We start from the raw sequence: 9,767 nt of genomic DNA, 5'->3' as shown, positions 1-9,767 counted from the left end.
CGTTGTTGTTGTCGTTGTTGTGTTAATGAAGTCTCTGTGAAAATTGTGACAACATCCAGGCACGATGGACAATAGTCAGACTGACACTCCAGCTTCGCTTTGAAGAGCATTTAGATGGGTGTGAGATGATAACACTGGTAAAATAGGATTAAAGGCATCATCAGTGCTAACATCCCTGACCATTGAAGAGAAATAGAATGAATGGCCAAGGTGGGTTACGTGGAAATGTCATCAGTGGCCGCATAGGTAGCGAAAGTCACCACCACTGAGGATGAAGTTGGACTGCGCGCAAAATGGGATCCGGTGTGACTGTAGCTTCGGCAGGATAGAGTTTACTTTTCTTTTGCACGGAAGTCTGCATGTAGATGGTCAAGGGTTCTGCTAGCCTTGCCCTCCTCTGCTTTGTGTCTCTCCTCTGGAGTGACGATCGCTTCACTTGTCTAACACGCTACCCTTCAGCGATGCCTATTGCCGCCCCTTGCTGCTTCTTTCTTGGGCTTGCATGGGCTTCCGTTCCCAAGGACATCTTTTGGTCCAAGATGACTGCTCCAGAGCTGCTCCATCACACCTGCTTTCCTGCCAGCAAGAAAGAGGGATGGGGAAGGGGCAAGGGGCAGACGCCTGCTGTTACCTGTGGAAGTTTCCCAGAAGCTCCGACGTAACACCTTCACCTACATCCCCCTGCCCAGCCATAGTCTCATGGCCACACCTAACTATCTCTGTCCCATTGCAAAGACCAGGTGCTATGGAAGAAGTGGAGAACATAATGGGGGCTGGGGGGCACTCATGGTCTCTGCCAATCATGTAATTTCAAAGCTTCCGGAAGGTGACTTTTGCCTTCCCTTCCACTTAGCTGATGCCTCAAGTTTCTCAACAGCATTGAGTCTTTCATTAAAACAAAGTGGACTTTCTTACGCTGTGACTTCCAGGTCATTTGTAGAGTTCCCGGCGCTAGTTCCTTCCCCCCCCCCCCCCCCCAGCTGTCCCCCAGCAATCCCCCAGCCCAGCTGAGCTGGTGTTGTGATAATATCGTGTTTTTCTGCTGTGTCCGTATTCATAGAGGGCAGTAGCGATTACAGCAGCCAATGCTTACTGAGGCTTACACCCTTCCGGCTCTTACACTCACAGTTAGAGAATCTTTTGCTCATTTAACTACCAGCTAGATAAGGGCTGTTAATAGAAGTGTGGACTTAAAGCCAGGATACCCACTACGGGCACAATTGTACCACTTAGCCCTGGTGCTAACCGTGATGCCACATGGCTTCTCCTTTATCCTGTCTGTTTTCCAGGTAGACCCCGGCACTGTGTCGATTCTAGCAGAAGAGGCACATTTTTCTGGGTCCTGGCTCTGAGTGTGCACGTGCGAGGAGTGGAGGTGAGGTGGGGGAAGCCACACGAAATACCCAAATGAATGTAAGGCCGTTTGGAAAGTTCCCTAAGAGGTGAAAGCAGGTGTACTTTTGCTGTAGGTATTCAGGAGACGTAACGCTAAGGCCCTAGCAGGGACGCTATAAAACGAGTTAATTGCTTTACTCCCCTGCATTTCCTTCCCCTATGGAGTAGCTGGAGGCCCTCACCAGCACACATTCCAGCACAGTTAAGGTCATGTCCCTGTGTGAGCCAGCTGTCAGTGGGGCTCCTGCCCTTGGGGATCTGGTCAGACTTGACTGGAATCCTTATTCCAAGTGTTTTTTTCATCAAAGGTCACTCTTACACACACTGTTCCTGAGTTTGGTAGATTTTTCAGAGACTAGAAGGATTTCTAGAAACAGATTATTCTCTCTCCCCACCCCCTTTTTTTTTAATTTGAATGTTAGTTGGTTAATATATAGTGCAGTATTGGTCTCCGCAGTAGAATTCAGTGATTCATCACTTACATACAACACCCAGTCCTCCTCTCTAGATTTCTAGACAGATGTTATTCTGGGTTGGGATCTTCTCTGGCATCTCCTCCTGCCTTCTCTCTCCCGCCTCCGGAACAACTTCAGTTTTATTTGTGGGACACATGATTCCCTGGCCTTTGTGAGTTGATATCCAATCGCTGACTCAAGTATGTTCCTCACCAAAAGCTGATTCCTTATGCTACGAGAGATTCTGGAGAATTCAAGTCTCCTTCTCTTGTTGCTCTTGGTGTTTTGGTGGCTAGATTGATACAGCAGGAATTAGTCCGTATCTTCAGGTAAGAAGTAGGTGACCCAGTGCTCCTGGATGGTGGTGATGAAAGAGCCTTGGCCCATCATGGCGGCTTGGAAGGCAGGGCTTCAGATCATGGGGAGTTCATTGTCCCCAAAGCAGTGGGACTTGCTGCAGTCTTCAGAGGTGGCGGCCACTGACAATTTTGAGGATGATTGTCATGAAAACATCTGCTCCTTAGTGGATGGGTTTGGCCACTGGTGGAAGCGACCAGAGATGCCTGGTGCTTTCCATATCTAGTCTCCCTTCAACCCTGTGCACACGGGAAGGCTCCGCTGCCCTGAAAGTGGCTGGAGACCGTAGGACTACAGCTGCCCAACGGGCTCGTTCTGAGTGAAGCGACGTGTCATTTTCGGGCTGAGCCAGTTAAGAGTTTTCCATACTCTCTCTTCCCTGGGAGCCATGTGTTGAAATGATAGCCTGGCCAGATGGGAGGAGCCTGGATGCCTGAGACAGTAGGTGGATGAGGGCCCTCCTGACCATCCTTGGACCTGGCATGCACCAGATATAAACTTCTCTCAGGTGATGAGTCTTGAGAGAAACACCAACAGAGAGAAAAGCTCCTGCTCTTTTGGCCTTTGTCACCATAGCATGGCATGGTACGTCCCCAACACAGGTAATATGGACTTTCTATAGACTGCACTCCACCCTACCACTGAGATATTCCTGGACGTCTAATAGATTCCAAAGTTTTGATGATCAGGGGATGTTTCAGGATTAGAAGAAAGGAAGGATTTTTCTGCATTCCTTATTATTTCTGGGTTTTTGTTTTTTTCCCTTCCCTGAAGTGGCCATCATCTCAAAGAGACCGGGTGAGAAGGTGGCAGGTGCTGAATGGAAACGCCAACAGACAGAATTGGAGAGGAGCACTTGGTAGGACGCTTCCTAAAAACCCTGCTTTGCCTCATCGGTATGCTGTTCCGGAACAGTTCTGCCTGACGCGGTGCTCCCGCAGGTTAGTACAAAGGAGGACGTGATGCCGAATCCATCTGTTGCCATCCCCCCTTTCACAGCAGCTGAGAATCCAGGCTCTGTCTCCATTAGTAATCACCCAGCATCACGATTAAACCCCTATCACACCAGATGAGAAAACCCCAGGAGGGCGCTCCGTGTCCGTTCCATTCAAGTCCGAAACCCGTTGTGCATATTGGCCTAGTGGCACCAGCGGCTCGAGGGGAAGACACCCCCGAAGATGATTAAGGTAGCAGAGAATTTGCACAGTCAACTCCTGGAGTGCCGGATATGGTGCCCGGTACGGCACAAAGCGAGTGTTCATTCACTCGGTGGTGACTCTCAGTGGAGAATGACTGTGTTAATTAGTAGTAGAGATTGTTGAAAAACGCATTCTGCTGTGCAGAAATAGCATGTGACTCCTTGTCCATATTATCTTCTCCAGCACAGAGAAAGGACTGGCACAGCTCAACCTACGTACGGTGTGCGTGACTCCCTGTGATAAGCCAAGTTTAACTCTCCACCCTCTATTCTCTGATGCTATTCCTGGGGACAGGGACACTCCAGCCACACAGTCACAGCTGGCAATATCAGCAATCCTTCCGTCTAGTATGGAAACCAAACTGTTGGCATAAGGGCTTGCGAGCAATTCTGCTCATGTGTACTAGCTGTGCAGCTTCTAGAAAACCCCTTTTGGTAGAAGGAGGTGCTGAACTAATGCAGGGCTGCAAGAGGATGTACTGCGCTATAAAGGAAACCTGCTTCTAACTCCCAGACAGAGCCAGAGGTGAGGTTCTGGCTCACTAAACACTTCCTTTCCAATCTGACTTTTGGGGTCTCACCTTAGAAGGTGGAAAAAGGTCTCTTGAGTCTAATAGCTCTCAGAGAGAGAAAGATTTGTCTTGACCCCCTCAATGAGGAGCTTTGGACACTGTCCATGTGTTCGGTGACCTTGTCTCTGATGGTGAATTCTCAAGAGCTCCTACTCTCTAGGTGGGTGGGATGCCAACATTCACTTGTCTTGTCGGGAAAGGAGGGGCTGAGCAGGTGAAACCTTTCTGATTTTTTCTTTCCAGGATGCTCTCCAGGAACATTCCGGTTAGCCTACCTCAGAAGAGTAACAGCCTGTGTGTGAACCTGTTACCCTCAAGACTTTGCTCTTCCTTCCACAATACCTTTTGGTGGCCGTGCGTTCCCCTTCTTCGACTTCCTGTTAGCTTTTCAAATGGTGGATTTAGAAACTCAAGTTATTCTAGCCTTGATTATGTGGTCTTAGGATTCTCACAACTAGTTTTCCTCGTTATAAATATTGAGAAGAGTTTGTTGGCATGTTGTATGATGAGGAAGGAGGCCTGGGATGGGAGTCCAAAGGTGTTGTAAACTGGGGCGGGGTACTTCATCTCTCTGAACCTCAGTCTTGTCAACAAGAGGGTGGGTTAAAGTGCTTCTTACTACCAAATCCTAGAAGTCCTAAGAACTGTGCTCCAGAGGAGAAAACACACATTGGCAAATGTGGATTTATTCACTCTTCTGCCATGCGTTTGCAGACCGGTTTGAGAGAGTTCTGAATTCACCCAGTAATAACATTAGCTTAATTTCTTATGGAAGGACACAGGTTCCACAGCTTAACCATAAAACTCGTACCCTGGTTGACTTCCATCCTTTCCCTAACAAAGTAGACGAATTAATCCAGACAATTACTGTCAGGTGAAGGGGCAAGGTTGGAGATTCTCTGAGAAATCTGATGGTTGTACAGATGATAGGGTTAATTTGTAAGACCTCGTATGGAACACTTTCATTATTTCGGTTGCTATTAGAGTTAGATAGTGCTGGCTGGGTAGAAATCTATGAATGTTATAAAGTTTGGGTCAATTTACCAATGGAAAGGACAGCACCATTCTAGGTTTCCCCCCCCCCCCCCCCCTCTTTCTAGAAACCATAGCATTTAGAGAAATTATATGATGATATTGGACAAATATAGCCAAACCCAATCAGCCCAAAAGTAGTGGAAAAGCAAACCATTAAAACCCTCTCCCAAACAGAAGCCTATTGGGAAGCAATGTATAAATAGAGGAAAGCTTATGAAATGAAATAGGATATAAAATTTCCATATCCTCAATCCCGCAACAAGGACTTTTCCTACATATATTGCCATTACCCTGATAAGATTGGGAGTTGACCAGTGGCTCTATGAATTTAAAGCAAATAGTGACAATTAGGTCCTCAGGGTATACCCTCATCTTCTTCATTCACTGCATAGCCATTATTTTGGAGTTTTCATTTATATTTTTATGTTTATGGTCCTTGGAGGAGGCTGAATACTACATTTTGACAGTGGAATCTGAAAGAGCTACAATTCTAGATTCTGTAAATACTTCTTGATCATAGAAACGCCTTAGTTTTCGGGGCGCCTGGGTGGCTCAGTCTGTTAAGTGCCTGACTTCAGCTCAGGTCATGATCGCACGGTTTGTGGGTTCAAGCCCCACATCGGGCTCTGTGATGACAGCTCAGAGCCTGGACCCTGCTTTGGATTCTGTGTCTCCCTCTTGCTCTGCTCCTCCTCCACTCATGCTCTGTCTCCTTCTCTCTCTCAAAAATAAATAAACATTAAAAAAATTAAAAAAAAGAAATGCCTTAGTTTTAACTTTGAGAGCTGTCTCATTGGTCAAGCTCTTTGGATGGGATATACATTAGGTCAATCCCCCCAATGCACGTTCTTGAGGTATACTTTTCAGAGGTTCAAACTGTGGGTGGTTTAGTTCATATCCTTTTACCCCAAAATGAAAATTCTGGGATTCTCATTAGCCTTCTCCCAAAGCAAACCTTTAAAGCTTCCCCAACACGTGTAAAAACCAAACTTTATGAGGATCCGAGACCAGCCAGGAAATTTTAACAAAGACTAAATTTTAGAACAGCAGATCTTTAGTTGTGCAAAGGACATTGCTAAACTTCTGGGTTGGAAGGTATCCTGATCTACCTAATTCTATTTATGAAACTGCATATGTGCTTTGAAACTCCATTTAGATCCAACTCTTTCAGCTAGAGATGGAAACCATATGTGTGTCTAAGGCCCATATGTTAGGGCTTGGAGAGTCTTAGATTTTGTTTTGATTTCCAACTCCGCATCATTTTCAGATTTGGAGGCATCTGGGTATGTCCTTGACCCTCTGTGTCATGTGGCAATATTTTTGTTTTCTCTTCTTCTTCTTCTTCTTCTTCTTTCTTCTTCTTCTCCTTCTTCGATGATTCCCATTTCCATATGCTTAGATAGGTGTTGTGGCCTTTCATTCTCAAAAGATCATTCTAAGGAAAACACAGAATTGAAGCAAATACCTGGCAAAATCAAGTTCACAGTCTTGTATTGGGTGACAAAGTATTTTGTTTATTGTCTACTGGAATTCATTAGGGCTTCTTTTTTCCTTGATTCCTTGTTTCTTTTGTGTAGTGTGGACTTCTATTTCTGCTGCACACGTACCCGAGGATTATGGACATAGCCCAGCTTAAAGATGGCTGGCTGACCCCCAAATCTTTTCCCCCATTCTTTCGAGGTAATAAGCTAGTTGTGGCTGGCCATGTGGCCTCTCAGCTAGGGACTATCTTTGAAGCCTCAGTTGTAGGTGCGTGTTGATGAAATGTGAGAAGTAAGGATAGGAGACATTTCAAGGCCTATATCCTAATACATAGCCTTCCCTTTGGTTGGTACTAAAATATAGAATCTTCTAAAACCAGCTTTGAATGCAGATGATAGCAACATCCTGGGCAATGATGGAGAAGCAGAATGGAAAGAACCAAAGTCTTCTAATGTCTACAAGGATAAGAGTCACCTGCTGACCCATCCTACTGCTGGATTAGGAGATAAAAAGCTTCTTTGTCCAGGGGCCTGGGTGGCTCAGTCGATTAAGCATCTGACTCTTGGTTTTGGCTCAGGTCATGATCTTGTAGCTTCGTGAGTTCAAGCCCCACATCGGGCTCTGTGCTGGCAGCATGGAGCCTGATTGGGATTTTCTCTCTCTCCCTCTCTCTCTCTGCCCTGTCCCCCTCCCTCTGCTACTTGTGCTGTCTCTGTCTCTTTCACAATAAATAAATTCTTTAAAAATAAAAAAAATTAAATCTTCTTTGTCCTTAAAATTAGCTTTTACCCTAAAATTATGTGTAGACCTTGGGGTTCATGCATCATAATTAAAGGAAAAGAATTCCTTTTCTACATAGAACCAAGAGAGATTCTTAGGCTGTGGGGACATGAATTCAACAGGAAATCGATTTTCTGGACAAAAAATGAATAGATCCATTTGGGAAAAAGTAGCCAGTCTGGTTATTTACCCTGACAGTATTTAGAGTTAGAAGAATTCTTTATTCAACATAGGAACTCATTTTTCTTCTTCACCTTTTTAATGTTTGTTTATTTTTGAGAGAGAGACAGAGTGCAAGCAGGGAAGGGGCAGAGAGAGAGGGAGACCCAGAATCCGAAGCACCAGGCTCTGAGCTGTCAGCACAGAGCCCGACGCGGGGCTTAAACCCACGAACTGTGAGATCATGACCTGAGCTAAAGTCAAACACTTAACTGAGCCACCCAAGTGCCCCTACTCATGCAATTTTAAAAAACCGAGTTAATGACGGGGTGAATGTTGCTTCACAGCATCTTTTTAGTGACCGTGTGCAGACGTGAGAATGCAGTGCAAAGTGCCCAAGATTTTCCTTAGGGAAGAGAGTCGGGTAGCTTTCCCTCCGTAGTTCACCTCCCCAGGGGCAGGCTTTGGTGGGCAGCTCCTGGGCTTCGCCAGGTGAAATCCGGCAGGACCTCCATCTATGAGTTTACCTGATTTAACCTCAACTCCCTAAACGACCCAGCTCGTTCACTTTTAGGTTTGGTAGGTATCTCTTATGGTATCGGACCCATGGCAAGTGTTCAATAAACAATGTTCTGAGGTCGAGGGCAACTCCTCACAGCCTCCCACTGCTGCTGGCGGTTACCTGGTACGGGGTGTGGAGACAAGGACAGAGATCCATGTTTCTATGAGAGTGAACACAGAGGGGCTAGACTTCCAGCTTTGCTTCCTTCTGATTTAAGATTTCAAGATGCACCAAGCCTTTTTTAGAGATCTCAAAAAAAATTAAGATTTTTTTTTAATTAAAAAAATATTTCTAACATTTATTATTGAGAGACAGAGAGACCCAGAGCGTGAGCCGGGGAGGGGTAGAGAGAGGGGGAGACACAGAATCCGAAGCAGGCTCTAGGTTCTGAGCTGTCAGCACAGAGCCTGACGTGGGGCTCGAAACCACAAACTGTGAGATCATGACCTGAGCCAGAGTCGGTTGCCTAACCAACTGAGCCACCCAGGGGCCCCCCCTTCCAAATTAAGATGTTTTTAAACATTAAAAGCATTTATCGTAGTGTTTCAGGGTTTGTATTTGACTCGATGCATCGTATTTGGTTGACAGAGTGTAATCTGAGGCAATGTTTGAATACACGTACACATCGTTCAGTGGGACTTTCAGTAGGGCTTGTGTGATGTTTACAATGGTATTGAGTATTAAAAAAACCAAAAGCATTGTCTGGGTGTTTTGTGGACAGATGCCATGTTCCTTTTTTTTTTTTTGCATTGTATGGTTTAATCAGATGGTACAGAGGACGGCTTTATGCAACACGTTTACCACGTGTTGGTAACAAACAAATAGTAACAAACAAATAGTAACAAACAACAGTGTGAGCTCTGATGTAAAGACAGTGAGTGCCGTGATGCAATTTCTATTCAGTCTTCCACGTACTTTGATTCTGAAGACAAATCTTCATGACCAGGCTTACGTCTGTTGTAAAGCTGCGTTAGGAGTGGCTTTCCGTGACAGCCTCCAGCCCGCCTGAGAATCCGGCAATCACACGTTTGGCCTGGAATGATGTCAGGTGTGCTTGCTTGTAGAAAATCTGTTGATTGAGAAGATTTGGTTATGGCTGCAACGAGCATCCTCAGAACAAAGTGAGCTCAGTGATTGATTTTGGCCATGAAATGATCAAGGTAGGAAAGTTCATGATTGATTTACTACAGTGATCGGTTCATTAAAGAGTTGAACAATATGAATGAACAGCAGGGCCCGGGTTGTTGGTCGTATGTAGATACTCCTACTTCTGTGGCTGATTGTTCTCGTGAATTTATATGTGAAATCGTTGTGTTTGTATGCAGAAAATAAAGTAGATGGTCGAAACAGTGTTTCAGAGAATCCAAATTGCCACTTTTTACCAGTCACTTGAGTAATATATATTAAATATTTAGAATATTAAATAGCAACTGAGCGCCACAAGGTTTGAGTACAGAAACAAACACATATGGATTTATAAACCTATAAGGTCACACTGTACAATCAGTGACTGATTTATTCATTGATAAGACTAAGGCAAACGTTGTAGGTCTACCGTCTGTGGAACAGTTGGGTTCTTTGGCCCTGTACCCAACACCTGTACCCAACACCTGACCAGACATCTTGCACATGCTGTCACTGGGCTGCAAGGAAGAACAGGCATGCGAGAGAGGTGTAGACTGGTGGGTTACTGTTATCATTCCAGGTGAGGCCACTCTATATAGCCCTTCTGAGGAAGAGGTACAAACTTCCAGTTACAAAATAAATAAGTC

The 9,767-nt window shown here is 45.3% G+C and overlaps 1 long non-coding RNA gene across 1 annotated transcript; it reads left to right on the top strand.

The window, feature by feature from the left end:
* The first annotated feature begins 1,292 nt into the window (after nt 1-1,292).
* Nucleotides 1,293-8,659, top strand: LOC132663510 (uncharacterized). The gene is made up of 3 exons (XR_009603086.3): nt 1,293-1,375; nt 2,982-3,148; nt 4,221-8,659. It is a non-coding gene; the product is annotated as an uncharacterized LOC132663510 (long non-coding RNA).
* The last annotated feature ends 1,108 nt before the right edge of the window (nt 8,660-9,767 follow it).

This window comes from Panthera onca, chromosome A3, assembly GCF_046562875.1.
Source record: "Panthera onca isolate mPanOnc1 chromosome A3, mPanOnc1 haplotype 2, whole genome shotgun sequence".
Taxonomy (NCBI): domain Eukaryota; kingdom Metazoa; phylum Chordata; class Mammalia; order Carnivora; family Felidae; genus Panthera; species Panthera onca.
Note: the sequence above shows the minus strand (reverse complement) of the source record. Positions and strands in the feature narration are given on the sequence as shown.